A 19,667-nucleotide genomic window follows, 5' to 3' on the forward strand; every position below is an offset into this window, starting at 1 on the left:
TATTTCTATTGTGATTTTAAGTTAGATTTTATTATGATCAAGATGCGATAGACTTCTTTTAAAAACTTCCTTGTTTTTTTTAAATATTCATTTGAACAATTTAAAATGAGAATATCTATAGAAATAAAGTTTTGAAAATGCATTAATACTAAACTATGTAGATGTATTAGTCTTTTTAGACTAGGTTAGTTAATGTTTTAGAGTTTATTTTTGTTGTCACCAGCACAGCCATGTATACGATTGTGGGTAAATCGATCCGTAATTTTTTAAAAATAGACTATATCGTCTCATTAAAATATTCTTTATTGACTTTTTATAAGTAAAAAATTTTAAACTTTGACCATGATTATTTAAATATTTTAAAAGTTTAAATTTTATTAAATGTATATTTCAAACCTATTTGATTGAAGATTTTTAAAATATATATGAATTAAAATTGAAAAAGATTGATAAAAATCAATAAGAGATAATTATAGTGGGATAGCCGGAGTAATTAGTTATGTAAATGGCAAATTGGCCCTATAAAAAACTTTAGAAAATATTTTGTAAAATTATTTTTATAAAATTATATTATTCTCATTTCATTTAGTGAAATTATTAAATTCTTTAATATATTTATTTTATTTCAAAATTCACCACTTTTTACCTCAAATCTGGGAAATAACCCGAACGCATGAACCAAAGGTTCCTTGGCATCATTTAATCTGGTTTCCACTGCATATTCCCAAACATAGTATGTTAACTTGGATGGTTCTTCTCGATCATCTTCCTACCAGAGATCGCCTCCAACGAATGGGAATCTGTTCTGAAGGCATTTGTATCAACTACAACCTCTTCCAAGAGTCTCGGAACCATCTTTTCTTCCACTGCCTCATAACAGCTGAACTCTGGAGTTCTGTCCTGCAGCTTACTGGTATGAACTCATCTTTCACGTCTTGGGATGACTTAATAGTTTCGGCTTGTTCTACTTGGAAAGGAAAATCTCTAATCATTGTCATTTTGAAGCTTGCATGGTCTGCTTTCATTTATTTTTTGTGGCAAGAACGCAACAACATAATTTTCCTAGGACATCAGAGAAGTGTTGAAGCTTTGCTCAAAGAAATCAAGAATGTTGTAGGCATCCGACTAAGGGGCAAATCCATAAATATATTAGATAGTATTAACCTTACTCTTTGTAGTGCCTGGAATATAGCCTAACCAATCTTTTGTTTGTTTTGTATGTTCATAGTTCTTTTGTTGGTTGATTGGTTGTAGCAAACTTTGCTATTTGGGTAATAAAATTTTGAATTATCCAAAAAAAAAATTCTCTTATTCTCTCCTACTTTCTCTAGAATTTATCGGAATATAATCAACCTTTCGTGGATTTACAAGTACGCCTTTTTAATTTGGTAATTGTTATTTTTTTTCTTTTCAAGTTTTATTAATTAATATTCATAAAATTAGGATTACAGCTTTATTTGTAGTGAATTATGACTTTTACGGAAGATTTTTTTTTATTAATTAAGTGTAAGAGTTCTTTTCTTTAACCTAATTTTCTTTCTCAATATTCTTGTGTCATCTTCTTTTATTCTTTTGGTTTTTGTTTAGTCTGCGGCGATATCAATTTAAATATTAATTGTCTACCGTCAATGATTTTTATTTTTTTATTCTTTTTCATATTATGTCTTTGTCTTTTTTTTTCTTGAGCTTTTTCACTTCTAAATAAGAATATCTGTTTTTGTGACATGTTTTTTCTTTGCTCTTGTAGTATATTCCTTATGATTTTCGATAAGTTTTTCGCATACTTCTACAACCGTGTTGGTGCTTCTACAAAAATCCTCATGGCATTTATTTTCTGATTGGTTTGTCGGTTGTCACGTATTGTCAGATCCCTCTTTTGTAAATGGTCGTTTGCCGATGTAATTAAATTGTGTAGCGAAGCAGTCTATTAAATTGTTTGGTTCACTGACCACTCCTTTATCATATCATAGAGTGTCTTGTTCGATTGAGACAAGGATTTTTATGAAGGTTATTGAATTATTTTTATGTTTGGAAGGTTCATTCTCTTCGTATCTTTCCGTTTAATATTTTAATTTTATGTATGAGTTTTTGGTGATTACGGTCTCCAATTTTCTCTTTAAATGAGTTGGAATTTTGGTTCCTTCATTTTTATTAATAAAATCAGTTATTATTGTTAATAAAATTAGGTTAGACATATTGAGTTCTTATATTACCAAAAAAATAATAAATATTGGATATGGAATAATAAGATACACTACACTCCTGAGATAACTCATTTTCAAATCGTTAAAACAACACTTATAGATGAACATTTACGAACTCCAAGTATGAATAATTAAATAAACATAAAAGATTACGGGGAAAACAATTAATTTTTTATTTTTATTAAAAACGGCTCTACAATCAAACTTTTCTATCTTCAACCTTACTTGCATTTCCTTCCAAAATTAATTCAAACAATTTACGTAATTATTCTTAAAAAAACAACATTTAATGTATTTAAAGAGTGGTAAGTGAGTACCCTTAAGTAAACCATATTATAGTACATTTCAATTTATTTCATAAAGAAGGATTTCATAGGAATTAAACTCTGGACACTAGAGAACTTTAAAGGCATTTCACCATTAGATCAATAGCTTCTAATCGGCTTATATTTATTATATTTACTGCAACTCTCCAAACTTGTAGTCATAATCTCAACTCCATTTCTTGTTTCCCTAACGGATTCAACAGCCTCTGCATCAAATCATCTCCTTCCTTCTCAGTTTCAGATTCGAGATCAAACACCAATGAACCAAGAAAATTCTTCTAATGGCTCGTCTTTTCTCCAAAACCAAACCAACGTAACCAAAGAATTTATTTGGCCCAAAGTTGATTTAGTTAATGCTCATCAAGAACTCTTGGAACCGCTTGTAGATCTTGAAGGATGCTTCAGAGGTGATGAGTTGGCAATTCAACAGGCTGCCGAGCTCATTAGGGCTGCTTAAACCCACGGTTGCTTTCAAGTGATCAATCACGGGGTTGATTACCGTCTCATTAACGCTGCATATGATCACCTCAATCGTTTCTTCCGGTTGCCTGTTAGCCGGAAACTAAAGGCTTGAAAGACAGCAGGATTAAAGACCTTGAGTTATTCCGGTGCACATTCGGATCGTTTCTCCTCGAATTTACCCTGGAAGGAAACGTTAACTTTCCCCTTCAGAGAGGAATAAAGTGTCGTGGATTTGTTCAAATCCAGTCTAGGTGGTGATTTTTAAGGAACGGGGTTAGTGATTACTATTTTATTACCCTAACCCTAATTTCTGCTCATTGACATATAAAAACAACAAAATCTTACTCAACAGCGGTTCTCTCCATTTTTTTTAGCATAACGTATCAAAGGTATTGTGAAGGAATCAAGAGGTTAGCTCTAACTGTGATGGAAATACTAGCAATCAGCTTGGGAGTTGATCGGTTGCACTACAAAAAGTACTTCGATGACGGTGGGTCGATCATGCGATTCAACTATTTCCTCCATGCCCGGAGCCTGGTCTCACCTTCGGCACTGGTCCGCATTGTGACACCACATCTTTAACCATTCTTCACCAAACGAAGTCGGGGGCTTGGAAATCTTTGCCAACAACAAATGGCAGATCGTTCGACCTCGTCAGGATGCCCTAGTAATCAACATCGGTGAGATCTTCACGGTACGTTGCATATCTTTCCATCACTACAATAAATTTATCAATTTATGACAAAATTTCTATATGACGTTGCATATAAAGTCACAAAATATACTATAACATGACATTTTTTGTTTTTGTCACATTTAGTGATTGATGACATATCTTTTATGACAATTTTAAAAATGGTCATTGATTTTCGTCGCATTATGTTTGGCGCCAAAATTTGCTTCCAAAAAATTTGGTGGGAAATCTTTCAATAACATTTAGACAAAATAGTGACGTTATAAATTCGTCCCTGATAAAATAAAAGTATTAGTGACGATTTATTATTATAATGATTTGATTTACATTAGTGACGTTATAAATTAGCCACCAATAAGTTTTATTCGTGACGATTTGATTTGTCATATTTAAATAATATTTAAAAGGTGACATTTTATTTGTGCAACAAAAATAGATTTAATATGACAAAATTAATGATTTGTCACTCCTTTTTATATTTGTTTTTTTATGTGATTATTTTAAAAGACATTAAATGATTGTGTAGTTTAATCTCTCACACCAAGAATTAACTAAAAAATTGGAGGGAAAATTTTAAGGAGACATGTTGGATGTAACACTAATTCAAAATCTAATTAGTGAAAATGTTTAAATGTATTTGATTTTATGCTCATAATTTCAGCTGCTCCTATTAGTTTTCTCAAAGTTTGGTTCCATAAATATTATATGTAAGACCTTTTTGGGTAAATATTAGTTTAAGGTATCAAAAAACTTTTAAATGTTTGAAAATAACAAGTCAGTCCATAAATTTTATTTTGCACCCAATTAAGTTATTGTATTGAGAAAATTAAATTAATTAAGTTTTCAAATTATAAAATTATATCAATTAATCCTTGATCAATTTTATTCATTACATTTAAATATTTTCAATTTATCTGCTATGTGGTAACACACTAGAGCACGTCTCATGACGAACTCTAGTGAAGCCACATGATATTTCTAGAATTTTTATCATTTATTTTTTAAAAAAAATAAAAATCTTTAAAATTTTTATTATTTTAAAAATATTTCAAAATTATAAAAATATTAAACTATTTATATTTTTCAAAAAATTTAAAATTTAATTAAAAACAAAACAATATTAAATAAGAATAAAGTCATTAAATATATTAGAAAATTTTCAAAATTATAAAATATTATAATTAAATTTTTGAAAAATGTTAAAATATTTTAGTTTTATGAAAAATTTTGAAAATTATTTAAAAATAATAAAATATTAATTATTATTAAAATTGTAAAAGATGATTAAATTTTTAATATTTCAAAAGTATAACATATTTATCTTAAAATGATAAAAATATTAAACACTTATTCTATAATATTAAATAATTATTATTAAAATGGAAAATATATATAAAATCTCAAATATAAAAATATAAAATTTCTTATGAGATAATGTAATTATAGTGCGAGTTCCCTATGATTGGGTGTATAATGTAGATATTTTGCTAATAAAAGAGTGTGGTTAAGGTTTGATCTCAATAATAATAATAATAATAAAACTTAAAATAAAATAATTAGGTCTAAATTAACAAAAATATAAGAATAATTGTCAAAATAGTAATTAAACATGCAAAATAAGGATTATATTAGAATTTCTACAAACTAAAGGGAGCTAAATCTGTAATTAACCAAAAAATGATGAAAATATGAGAGCCCAACATCAATTAGTCAAAATAAAAATCCAATTATGGAGTTTAATTAAAAATAAATTTGAAGTTTGAATTAAACCAATAATTTATGAAAATTTAGAGTCCAAATTGCTAAAGTTAGAAAGCTATAGATCAGTTCCATATTTTCACCTTTTTCTTTATTTCTTATACCTTATATTTTCATTCTCCCGTTGATTCCTTGGGTATTTCTAAACCCAAATCTCCTTGGTCTGTACTTTACTTTCCTCTGGTCCTTTTTAACCTCTTTGAGCACAGAATCGTCGGCTGGTTTTTTATCGATCATCTCATTCGCATTCCTTTCGTATCTCTTTGAGTTGCCCGCTCTTCCATCTACATCGTTGATAGACATAGTTGTGCCTTTAATATCATACCTAAATCTTCTTAATTCTCACTCTATCGTTTCACACTTTTCTGCATTGAGAAATCCCGACGCTCTGATTCTTATGGCCCTCATACGAATTGGCTGCCAAATTTTGTATATGTTATATCGATGTGCTCGTCCGGCTTATGTTAGAGCTTCTTTTGAAGGTATCTTGAAACGTCTAGATGTTGATTGTATTGATCTTTATTATCAGCATCGGATTGATGCCAAGGTTCCCATTGAAATCACGGTTTATTTTTATTTTTTAATTTTCATCCTTTTGCTTAATGGTCATGTAGTTGACAAAATGTTTGTCTTAATGTCACACTGAAATGGATATTTATATTAATGGATTTTAACCCAAATTGGACACCTTAAGAAACTAGTTGATAGTGGTGTGCAGTTAGAGTGGTCTTTGTGGTCCAGAGATGTCGAGGCTGGCATTGTTCCAACCTGCAGGTTTATTTATTCATAACACTTGAAAAAGGTTTAAGCAAGAGAGTGATTTCTTTTATGATTTTCCAGAGAACTTGGCATTGAGATTGTTGCTTACAGTCCCCTTGGGAGAGTGTTCTTTTCATCAGACCCTAAAATTGTGAAAACTTTGTCCAATGATGACAGCAGGAATGTGTCTAGCTTATCTTTCACAATCTCCTGAATAATTTCTCATCCTGGCTGAGACTTGTGACCGAAATATGGATTGTATATATATATAAACATGAGTTATATAGTTGTATTATTTTTACTATTTTTCTTATTTTGCAGTTTGACATATATAGTTTAATTGTTGGACCAATCGGTTGAACCGACTTGTTCGATTAATTTTTTAAATCCATGTGAATGACTCTTGTCTAGAGTTTTGCAAAACCATAAGTTCCTCTTGTGCTCCATAGCATCACTCGAGGATAAAAAAACTTTTATTTAGTTGTATTGTTGTCTTGGTCTAGAGCAGCTCTTCCATTTTAGATTGTGCATGATTGCTTCACGTTATCTTGTTCCCCTGTTACGTCTAAATTAAGCAAATCTGGTTTCATTTTTTGCAGTATTTTTAAAAATTTTGTTGTTGACAATCACGTTTTGAAAGGTAATGTATTCTTTTCCCCTTATTTTATTATACATGTTGTAAAGTAAAATTGGTTTCTATTAGTGATTCTTTATCCTTTAGGATGGTTTCGTAATAGAAACTAAATATCTCCAATATTAATTAAATATTACATATATATGTTGATAATGCTCATTGAATATTGGAAAATGCTCAAGTTAGGTATTTCCACTAGCATTGGAAAAATGCTCAATTTAGGTTTTTCCACTAGCATTGGAAATAACTATTTTACCCTCACTATTTAGCCTATAAATAGTGAGCAATTTCATTCATTTTAGATATCCCAAGCAAAACATTTGCTTTGAAACACTCTTCTCTTTTGAGTGTTGTTTGAGTTGAGAGAAGAGCAATACCACCAAGTTCACTTCAGTTTTCGGGTGTACGAATTCTTGGAGAGCCGTGTTAACCTCAGGGGGTTGTTCGTCCATTGTAGCGATTACACACATTGGGGCGAATTTGCTTCTAAGGCAGTGGTTAATACCACGACACGGTTAATCGGTTCTTTATTTATATATTTCAATATATATTTTTCCAGTCAATGTTAATGCCTCGTTTTGCAGCAGTCTATTTTGCCAATAATTTAGAAGCAAATTCTTACTGCTGCTAAATACGACAATAATTATTATTGTTCGTGTTGTGAAGAAAGATGGATTCTATGATCAATGGAAAATTATGGTAAGAAACTAAAACGGTTCTTGCTTATAAGATGAACATATGTTAGAAATGTTTAAAAACAAAATATTTTAGCTTAAATCAAATTTTGCACGATAAACACATCTTTTTAACAACTATTTTTAATGTTTTGTTAAATGCCTTTATGCATGAGGTCTAAAACCATGTAAACGTTAGAAATTAAAACTAATTAACATTGGTTTCAACATTGGTTTTAAAGATAAATAAAAAGGCATTTGTGATTAAGCTATGTGATAAAGTCTTTGGGTGGTATATTAAATTACAAATGAAACCACCAACTATGTGATAGAACCACTAATTTTAGAGTGGTCTAAAAAGACACGTTTGACCACATTGGGTGGTTCTAAAACCATGCAGAATATATGATAATATGTTATCATGATTAATTGGAACTTTGGTGTTAAGTGTACATCGACTGTGCATGCATTAATAGTATTTTTTTAATTTATGATTCATTTGAATTTTAAATGAATTAATGTTTGAATAAAAAAATAAAAGCATTTATTGCTTTTAACGTGTATAGATAGCTATATTGGTGAATTAGCCATTTTCTCATTTTAATGAATATATATTACTAATATTTGTGCAATAAAGATTATGATTTAATGACTCCATTATAATGGAAATTGATTCTATTGGAGAATAACAACCTTTAGTTCATGTGGAGATGTGTAACTATTTATTTTCATGTGAGGTAAGATTATTCAGTTTCTGAATATTAAGTTGAAAATAAATATCAACTATTTTATCATACTAATAATTTCTTTTGAGAAATTTATAAAGACAACAGAACAGTTGTAATTTTGGAGAATCATGAAGGTGATGATGTTGAACAAGGAGATTCTCCAAACTGAATAGTTGTTAAATTTGAGTTTGATTTCCACAATCTCTGAAAGATAAGGAACCAAAATCCCGAAGATAAGGATCTTGTCACTATCAATATTTTTTTTAAATTATTGTTAGTAAATTAATTTCGTGACTAACCATGTATATTCTTCATTTGTCTTCAGAAGATACAAAATAGATGTTGGTTCAGATGAAGTGATTGTCATGATGAATTTTGGGATCATGCTGATTAAAAATGATGATGCAAAGAATGAAGTTGTATGCATGGTGAACAAGTCTATTTAGAATTGTGATTCTACCTACGAGGTCAGATTATTTAGACTTGTTGCCTATTAATTCATGCTTTTTAAATACATGAATTAGATTGCATGAGCCTTTAAGATAGTCTTTAAAACTCAGTGGATACTATGAAATGAGATAAAACCACTAGTAAAGACAAATGTAGTACTACTAAGACTAAGGGAGTAGTGTGAGCCCAAAAATATATATATGCTTAATAAGATATTATTGTGAGTAAAAGTGTCAAGCATAATTCTTTAAAGAGATCTTATTTAAAGAAAGAGAAAATCTATAAATGATTTATTGGAAAGTAGTGTGATGAGTATGAAAGTGCATGTCTAGGATTGGTTCTGTGAAGACTTGGTACTTAAGCGTACCTAGTGCACCACCTCTTTTTCATAGAAACCTACTTGGTGCATTGTTCATTACTATGCTTACTATTCCAATTTATAAAATACTATGACAAGATAAAAAAATCTTAAAACTTAGTGCAGAAGTTAAAAGAGTAGAGATTAATTTGGTTGAGTGGAATACCAAATTTAGTCATAGTAAATAAAATATATAATGATCTCTTTAAGGCTAATATATTAAATATCATGAATGAGAATATAATAGACTATATTGCTACTAAGAGTGTGTTGTAGCTATTAAATCTCTAAGTGCTTTTCCTACGTAGAGGAAAGAAAAGAGATTATCTATTTCATAATGGTTTATGCATTTTAATCTTAATGGTAACTTCCCAAAACTTTGAGAATATAATTATGTGTAAACAAAACTTGAGTTTATTAAAATATAGTTTTATGGCTAAAACTCATAACAAACTTTACTCTAGTATGATTGAGTATTTATTTACATGTTTTACAAGACACTTATGGATATCCCAAAATGTTAGAAATGTGAGGGTGTCTTAAAATGTAGATTAAATGTAAAAACTCAAATAAAAAATATTTTATCTACTTCTTCTAGTATTCCTGTTAGGTCTTCTCAAGAAATTGATTTTGAGCCTAGAAGAAGTAAAAGGCTATTAGGACCAAATTTTATCACTTCCTTTATTTATGAGATAAATGATTTAGACTCTCTTTCTGATCATATAGCTTAAATATTAGATGAGGATCCTAAAAAAGCTATAAGATCTATCGATGTTAGTTTCTAGAAAAGCGCTTTTAATGATGAACTAGAATCGATAATGTCTAATCATACTTGAGAATTAGTTGACTTGCCTAGAGGATTTAAACTAATATGTAGCAAATGAATCTTCCGAAAGAAAATGAAACCAGATGGTTTGATCCAGTGGTACAAGGCAAGACTAGTTGTCAAAGGGTTCACTCACAAGTTTGTTTTAGACTACTTTGATTCTTACTTCCCCATTATGAACATCTCAACGATCCATGCATTATTTGCACTAGCCTCTATTCATAAGTTGCAAGTACATCAAATGGATGTTAAGACTGCATTTTTGAATGGAGATCTAGATGAGGAGATCTATATGGGAACAATGGTATAAGAAATTTCATAAAACTATACTTAGTTTTGGTTTTATTGTGAATGGTTCGGATGCTTGTGTGTATTCGAGGATGTTTGGTACTGATTACATCATCATAAGTTTTGTATGTTGATGACATGTTGATTTTCAGTTCTAACATTGAGTCCATTAACAAAAAAACAAACAGTTTCTTGTCCACTAAATTTGAGATGACAGATTTGGGAGAAGTCGATGTAATCTTAGGAGTCAAAATTACCAAAACTGAAAAGGGTTTTTTCTTCTTAAAGTCAAACACACTATCTTGATAAAGTGTTAAAGAAATTTGACAGTTTTGATGTCGTCCCTATTCGAACCCTTATGACCCTAGCATATATCTCTTTAAGAATAAAGAAAGTAGCGTTTCTCAAACAAAATATGCTAAATTAATCGGAAGCTTATGTTATTAATGAACTATACTTGGCCCGATATTGCTTATGTTGTGAGTTGACTAAGTAGATATACTCATAATCCGAGTGGTGAATACTGGATTGCTCTTAGACACTTACTGAAGTATCTTAAGGGTACTTTGGATTGGAAACTTGAGTTTGTTAGGCTATCATGCGGTACTAGAAGGATATTGTGATGCCAACTGGGTTTCTGATAATGATGAGGTAAGCTCTACGAGTGGGTATGTTTTTATTTTATATAGAGCAGCAATCTCGTAGAAATCATCAAAGAAGACTTGTATTGCTCGTTCTACTATGGAGTCAGAGTTTATATCTATTGACCTAGCTAGGCAAGAAGTCGAGTGGCTCAGAAGCTTGTTAGTAGATATTCCGTTGTGGGGAAGATCGACTCCTCCGATTTCTTTATTGTGTGATTCACAAGCTGCGATATGTGCGGCTAAAAACCAAGCTTACAATGGTAAGAAAAGACACATTCGCATAAGACATGAATCAGTTAGACACTTAATAAAGAATGAAGTGCTCTCTTTAGAGTATGTGAAGACAGAAAGGAACCTAGCATATCCACTTACCAAAGGGTTAAGTAGGAAGTTGGTCCTAGATTCGTCGAGGGGATGGGTCTAAAGCCCATTGGTTGAGGAATTCATGGTGGATACCCAACTTAGTTATCTAAGTTTCATGTGGTCAAATGAAACCATGGAAAGACGCATAGTGCACATTCCTACTGCCTATCCCTATGATGAATAATGTCCTTGCCTAGGATGAGCTTAATTGCTCTTAATAAATTCATAGCCAAAGATTTGGGTGGTCTTAGTGAGAAAGACTTGATGAATTTACCGATTTTTGCTGAATATCTATTTTTAATAAGTTCATAACCCAGAGTTGAGTGGGTAGTTCTAATCGCGAAGGACTAGATGAACTTACCGCTTGAGATGATGAGTTTTATTAAACTCTTAATGAATTCAAACCCAAGAGTTTTGGAGTTCCTAGTGAAAATGACATATTGAATGGGAGTTCCTAGTGAGAAGGACACATTGAATTCACCGAATTATGAGGTTGAATATTTATTCTTAATGACTTCTTATCCTAGAGTTTGGGTGGTTCATTTTTAATGAACTTGAAGAAAGTCACCATACCCTTTATGAGATTGAGCTATTATAAAAGCTCTTAAATATTTCATAGTTCAGCTCAGTTTGAGTGGTTTATGTTGAGATAAACTTTATGAAATAACCTACGTAAGTGAGAATGATTAGCCACCTTCTATGAAAAACGTTGGGCCATTTTTCTAGTACACTTATTAAAATCTTGAGGAAAGATGGCTAAACATATATACACTTTTGTATATACTCTTTGTAGACACATCGAGGACTTTAGTGGATGAAGGGGTTAGTTGTGTGCTATGAGTTTACCCAAATCTTAGAAAGTTCAAGACTAGTTTCACTTATCTAAGAGAATGATTGCTCATCATCACTATGTACTAGTTCCAGATACGTTCACTAGTGCTTAAGCAACTAATCTCGCTATTGCTCTTCTCATGTTTTAACTTTATTGCTCTCATCTTTACGAAAAAATTCTTTCGCATTAGTGGGGGAATGTTGATAATGCTCATTGAATATTGGAAAATGCTCAAGTTAGGTATTTCCACTAGCATTGGAAAAATGCTCAAGTTAGGTTTTTCCACTAGCATTGGAAATGACTATTTTACCCTCACTATTTAGCCTATAAATAGTGAGCAATTTCATTCATTTTAGATATCCCAAGCAAAACATTTGCTTTGAAACACTCATCTCTTTTGAGTGTTGTTTGAGTTGAGAGAAGAGCAATACCACCAAGTTCACTCCAGTTTTCGGGTGTACGAATTCTTGGAGAGCCGTGTTAACCTCAGGGGGTTGTTCGTCCATTGTAGCGATTACACACATCGAGGTGAATTTGCTTCTAAGGCAGCGATTACACCAAGTTCCAGATACGTTCACTAGTGCTTAAGCAACTAATCTCGCTATTGCTCTTCTCATGTTTTAACTTTATTGCTCTCATCTTTACGAAAACATTCTTTCGCATTAGTGGGGGAATGTTGATAATGCTCATTGAATATTGGAAAATGCTCAAGTTAGGTATTTCCACTAGCATTGAAAAAATGCCAAGTTAGGTTTTTCCACTAGCATTGGAAATGACTATTTTACCCTCACTATTTAGCCTATAAATAGTGACCAATTTCATTCATTTTAGATATCCCAAGCAAAACATTTGCTTTGAAACACTCATCTCTTTTTAGTGTTGTTTGAGTTGAGAGAAGAGCAATACCACCAAGTTCACTCCAGTTTTCGGGTGTACGAATTCTTGGAGAGCCGTGTTAACCTCAGGGGGTTGTTCGTCCATTGTAGAGATTACACACATCGAGACGAATTTGCTTCTAAGGCAGTGGTTAATACCACGACACGGTTAATCGATTCTTTATTTATATATTTCAATATATATTTTTCCAGTCAATACTAATGCCTCGTTTTGCAGCAGTCTATTTTACCAACAATATAGTATACACCTTTTGATTGAATATTAAAATAATTTGATTCATAGAATGAATATACTTTTCTGTTTGGGATTTACGTAATTAATTTATTTGTTTGATTTTTAACACGAGGGAAACCAACACTTTTGCATATATACATACTGTTTGTAATATTGCGCTAATGGGGTGTTACATTGCCTTTTACCTTTGTTATTTTCAACTACACTGGCTTTTACCTTTGTTATTTTCAACTACACTGGCTTTTACCTTTGTTATTTTCAACCAACCACTGTCGGATCATAATGGTCTTCAAGTATGGTTGTCCCTTTACTACTACGAGATTACACACCACTCAGATTTGTCAAATGTGGTCTCAGCCGTCGTGGAGCAGAGGTCGGATTTTCCTTTCTTTTCCTATTTGATTTCTTCTCTAATTTTTTATCTTTTTCCTTCGCATGATTTTTTTCAGAGGTGGAGATGTGTGGACTGTTTAAGGTTTTTGTCCCGATGCTATCATCGGGAAACCATGATTGTGTCATGGCCGGATTTTATGAGAGAACAATGTGGTGGCAGAGGTTGTACCTATAGACCTAGATTGGCTAGGGTTGTGTCAAGCGCCGACAACAACAACTAGGGAATTAATTAACCTGAATATCAAGGGTTTTGTTCCTTTTTGTTTGTTTGCATTTTGTCCTTTAATTGTATTTCATAATAATTTGTATCTTTTATCATAATTTATAAATAGTTTTGTATTTTATTTTAATTTATAAACGTTTTATACTTAATTTTAATTTATAAAAATATGTACTTTTTTGTAATTTATAAAAAGTTTGTACTTTATTGTAATTAAAAAATAGTTTTATCCTTTATGATAAATTTTAAAAAGTTTAGCCTTTTATTGTAATTTTAAGTTTTTTAGTTTTAATAAATAACTGGTGACTATATTTCTTCGTCGCTAATGTAATAAAATTATTACATTATTTGTGACGATATGAATAATTAGAGACAAAATTTTGTATCATTTAATGACATAATTAAATGCCATTAAATATAAATTATTAGGCGACGAAGTGCATTAATGTCACTATATCTTTAACAATATGTGACAAAAATATATAAATTGTCACATTTAACATTTAGTGATACACCTAACGTGACGTAAAGGTATGTTTTAGCGATAATATTTTAGATGCCACAAATAAACAAATTTGTTGTAGTGTATGGAGATTCCCTATTTGTTTTGTTGTTTTCTTAAACAGTACCGAGACACTCCACATTATCTTTACACCTTCGTATGGGTTACGATAACAACTAAGCTATTAATATGAATGGCCCTAGTCAATTACATAGGCTTTGAATTTTCATACGTGCGATGCCCATAAACTAGTCACCAATGGGTTACCCTATACACAGCCCGTAGAGAGAACAAGAGAATCGCTGTGTTGAAGGAGCTTGCTCAGTTGCAGTTACGTTAATGCTTACAGAAACTTGAGTGGCAGCTCAAGAAAAAGCAGGTGCCAAAGCAGCCACTGGCGGTGGGCACGATGATGGAACAGAAAGTAACGTTAGACAAAATGGTTAATCCGAGATAATGATAATAATAATAAAAAAATATTTATTGCATAATCAAATGAAACAAAATAAATAAAATTTAAAGTAGAGGCAAGAAATTGTTTTACTCATATTTTGACACTAAATCGGATGAGAAGAGTAAGATAAATCGAAGAAGGGTTTTTGTTGAGGCCTGTATGAACAATTTCCTTAAGACAGATTCATCCTCTCCTAGGTGCATTGAGTAACGTTGGACGTCGGTCTCCCAGGATATAACAAAAAATGATCACAACAGTAAGCACAATCGTAGTGATCAGTCGAACACAATCTTACCTTTCTCTATCATCGGAAAGAACGAATTTGGAAGGAATTTTTTAAGTGTTTTCTAATTCAACATTGTGAATTGTGTCTTGTAACTTATGTTGTGTTGTTTCTTGTAACTTGTGTCTAATTGTGCCTAAACTAGCCTATATATAGGGAGAGGAAATGGATTCAGAGGTTAAGATCTTTTGATAAAAGGAATTAACCTTTTGATTAAAAGACTTCTCCTTTTAATGAAAGGACTTAACCTTTTCATGAAAGAATTTAATCTTTTCATGAAGAGAATTGTTGAATATGTATGATTGAATGGATGCAACTTTAAACCAAAAATTAAGTTCATTCACCAAGTGATATGAATTATAATTAATTAGTTACAAATAACATCAATTCATTTTTCCCAACAGTCCCCCACATGAACGAACTCGATGGTTCAAACACTAACTCGATGTGGTGATAATTCTACATTCGATATTTGCATAGGATAGGTAGGTGTCTCCCTTTGAACATTCCCTTGTGAAAATATGTTTACCTTACTGGCTGTCCAGTAGACACGATGTCCTTGAACTGTCCTATTGTTGGTGTAAGCGATGACATGCCTCACACAAATATCTCATTGAGAAGAATTTTGTTCTCATGGTTATGTCCGTATAGCCGTGAACATCTCTTGGTTTTGCAAGAGTTTAGAGAACTATGTCTCAATAGTCTCTTTGAAGCGGCTCCACTTCTCTCTCACATAGGTGACTTATGTTGTTCGGCTCACCGAAACACATATCGATCATTAAAAGCATTGCTTAATCTTTTTCACAATTTAGTCTCTGTTTTCATCACATGAATGGACTTAGGGATAAAAACCTCCCACAGTGACCTCACAAGGTCTATGCAAGTAGGTTGTCCTATTGAACTTAGATCTTGGGATCTCCTGTCAACTAAGTTGGGTTTTCTTTCACATAGCGCCTTAAATATTAATGGGCTTTAGTCACATTCCTTTTGATGTTTGTCAACTTGATCTCGATCCAAATCATTGTTTAGCGGATCCACAATGTTATATTTTGATCTTAGTTGAGATCAATTGTTTAATAATATTATGTCAACAACGTACGTGTCTCAACTTACCATTATACTTATACAAGGCACCCCACACTTTGATGTAGTTGTAGGAAAGTTTTCTACATTTCCATAACTCATATGATGTCTCGCCTATTTTCTTGTAAGTTACCTTATTTAAAGGTAATTTGCTAATTAAATAGCTTCCTCCTCATGTTCTGTGACAACTCATAATATGACCAAATGTCATTCATAATTCGTTAGCAATCTTATGGATAATATACACTTCATATGGTGTATCTGACAATCCATTCAACATGTAATTCTGACATAGAAACTTAGAATGCTTTCAAGCTTTAATGACAAGAATGTATATCTCTTCTTCTTTATGAATAGGATGATCATCCTATATTTGTCCATATTCTTCATGATTAAATATAACATCTTATGTCGCTATGTCTTGAAATTCTATACATGAATTTCACATGCTTCTCTTTGTGGCTCACAACCACTAACATCGTTGAATTTTATTCAAAGTCTGAATATGAATCAATATTTCAAATCACAAATTAGGTGAATGAGTGAGGTTACCATTGTTTCGTTTAAAACACGTAACCAAAATTTGTAAATATTCCAACAATAAATTGAAAGTTAATTCAATTTATTTTACCATTTGTTTATGATAAACAACAAAATTTAATTATAAATTAAAATTCTAAAACACAATTTGTAACAATATTGTTACCTCCAAACGATTTATGTTATCAACAGTAAATCAAATAAATTTTGTTGAACAACAGAATTAAAATCCTTAAACATAATTGTAGGCCCAATTTTTGTTCACAGACATATCATAATTTCGTTCGGTACCTTATTTATCGCAACGAATTTTAGTCAAAACTAAAATCCAACAATTGAGTAATTTCTGTTAAACAACGAGAATTTAGTAAAACCAAAACCCGAAACAGAAATGTACAATCAACACTATTTTGTTGAATCCGTTAAATGTAAGGATTTAAAACTAAAATCTGAAACAAAACTAACTTCTGTAGGACAATGGAATTAAAACCCAAAACAAAATCGATTTATGTTGAACGACGAGAATTTAATAAATTAAATATCGAAACAAAACTAACTTATATTGAACTGTGAGAATTTAATAAAACCTGAAACAATAGTATAATCTCAATGTATAAATACACATACCTTTTTGATTTTTTGATCGAAATTCACCATTCGTCACAAAAAAATGAGCTTATCACGATATATCAAGGCTTGTGGATGAGATAAAAATAGAGATTCTTTTCTTTGAACCTGCAAAAGGTTCTAAAGTCATAACACAAAGTTAAAAGGGCCTTACCCTATGCTTTCATAATGCCTTCAACTTCCTTAAGGATTGAGCACGAAGATAACTATTTGTTGATCTTCTAGGAGCCATTCATATGTGGAATGTCCTTTCCAACCAACCAATGTAATTTGATCAATCACAATTATTAGACATTAGAAATATCTCGTCAATTTTTCTTTTTCATTATTCTTGTAAAGACACATAATGCCAAAAGGTAAACAAATCAATGAATTTTAATATTATTTAAAAATCCAATAGATATGTAAGATGACTTTACAAACAAAGTCCCATGCACTAACTGAATCACCAAGGCATGTCCTTCGTTTTTGGAATAATCATGTTACCACACAATGATAACATTGGTTTTGGGGTACTATAGAATGGTTTTGTACCCTCGTTGAACACCACTTTTACCCTTCCATGGCAAGTTGATAGACATGTGAAAAGAGAGCTTTACTAGCCAACAGCATACCACGCTTGAAACAACATAATCTTATGCCAAGGATTATGTAAAAATCAACATGCATAAAAGTTAGTGGGACATAAGTTTTGTGTCCAACATACCTTAATCTGCAAATACGAAATTTCTCCTTGTGTTGGAATTTGCATTGTAATTATGCATTCAACTATCAATTAGGCATTAGATCTGTAAATAGGATTTTTGAAGTTGTACTTCGTCTGTAGGTCAGAATTCAATAGTATATGCGCCACCATCAACATTATACACGGCTTGGGGTCACATAATTTTTCCTTCGTATATATACCTCGGATTAAATATATATATATATATCTGTCTTAAGGTTGTTAGACAAAATGGTTAATCCGAGATAATAACAATAATAATAAACAAATATTTATTACATATTCGAACAAAACAAAATAAAAAAAATTAAAGTAGAGGCAAGAAATTGTTTTACTCATATTTAGACACTATCGGATGAGTAGAGTAAGATAAATCGAAGAAATTTTTTTGTTGAGGCATGTATGAACAGTTTCTTTAAGATAAATTCGTCATCTCCTAGGTGCTTTGAGTAACGTTGGATGTCGGTCTCCCAGGATACAACAACAAATGATCACAACAGTAAGCATAATCGTAGTGATCAGTCGAACACAATCTTGCCTTTCTCTATCACCAGAAAGAACAAACTTGGAAGGAATTTTTTAAGTGTTTTCTAATTCAACACTGTGAATTGTGTTTTATAACTTATGTTGTGTTGTTTCTTGTAACTTGTGTCTAATTGTGCCTAAATTAGCCTGTATATAGGGAGAGGAAATGGATTGAGAGGTTAAAATCTTTTGATGAAAGAAATTAACCTTTTGATGAATGAAATTAACCTTTCGATTAAAAGACTTCTCTTTTTGATGAAAGGGTTTAACTTTTTCATGAAAGTATTTAATCTTTTCATGAAGAGAATTGTTGAATATGTATGATTGAATGGATTGAACTTTAAACCAAAAATTAAGTTCATTTAGCAAGTGACATGACTTATAATTAATTAGTTACAAATGACATCAATTCATTCAATTTTTCCAACAAGTAATGCGTACCTAATCTCAAAAGATCCGTCGCTGAAAGTAGATGCGGATGTGGGAATATCAACTACCGTCCCATACCCTTTTGGAAGTGGCAGTTCTGATTGTAATATTCAGTGGGAGGAGCTTATTTCTTCATTTCGCCCAAGCCAAGTTGATGGTTTTCAGGGCAACCCTTATCTCAAAGAACATGGTTAAACAACTCAACTCCTTACTCTGGATTGGAAAAACTCCTTCCAAATTAAAAATCCTTGGACGAGGAGGTAAGGGTTACTGTTTACAAAGGAAGTATTGTCAGACGGTCGCAGTGTTTACGTAAAAAAAAAATCCATCATTGGAGATCAAAGCCAGGTTCAACAATTTATTAATCAAGTTATTGTGTTCTCCTTGATCAAATGAGGTGAAACTCTTGGGATGTTGTTTCAACACCAATCCTTTTGTTGATATATGAATACGTAAGAAATGGCCATCACCTGCAGAATGCTGCTCATGCATCTGTCCCTTTGCTTGATGCTTATGATTGTTGCATTGGCTATGATGGTTTGACTAGCATCTCTATGGGGGCTGATACCATGAAAACACAAGTTCCGTTTCAAATCTATAGTGCTCTGTGATTTTCTTTAAATAAAAAAAGGGACACAATATTTGTTGTTATTTATTGTCTGGTGTTGCTGTAGTATATAACTGCTGGAAGAATGATTAGCAATAAAATCTCATTTGCCGAGGAAAAAGGATCATATATTCGCATTTAGGTTAGGG

General features: G+C 31.5%; 1 pseudogene; it reads left to right on the forward strand.

Annotated features, from left to right (window-relative positions):
- Window positions 1-747: 747 nt before the first annotated feature.
- Window positions 748-19,522, forward strand: LOC120195089 (annotated as a pseudogene).
- Window positions 19,523-19,667: the final 145 nt, after the last annotated feature.

Source organism: Hibiscus syriacus, unplaced genomic scaffold, assembly GCF_006381635.1.
Source record: "Hibiscus syriacus cultivar Baekdansim isolate YM2019G1 unplaced genomic scaffold, ASM638163v2 tig00117005_pilon, whole genome shotgun sequence".
NCBI lineage: Eukaryota > Viridiplantae > Streptophyta > Magnoliopsida > Malvales > Malvaceae > Hibiscus > Hibiscus syriacus.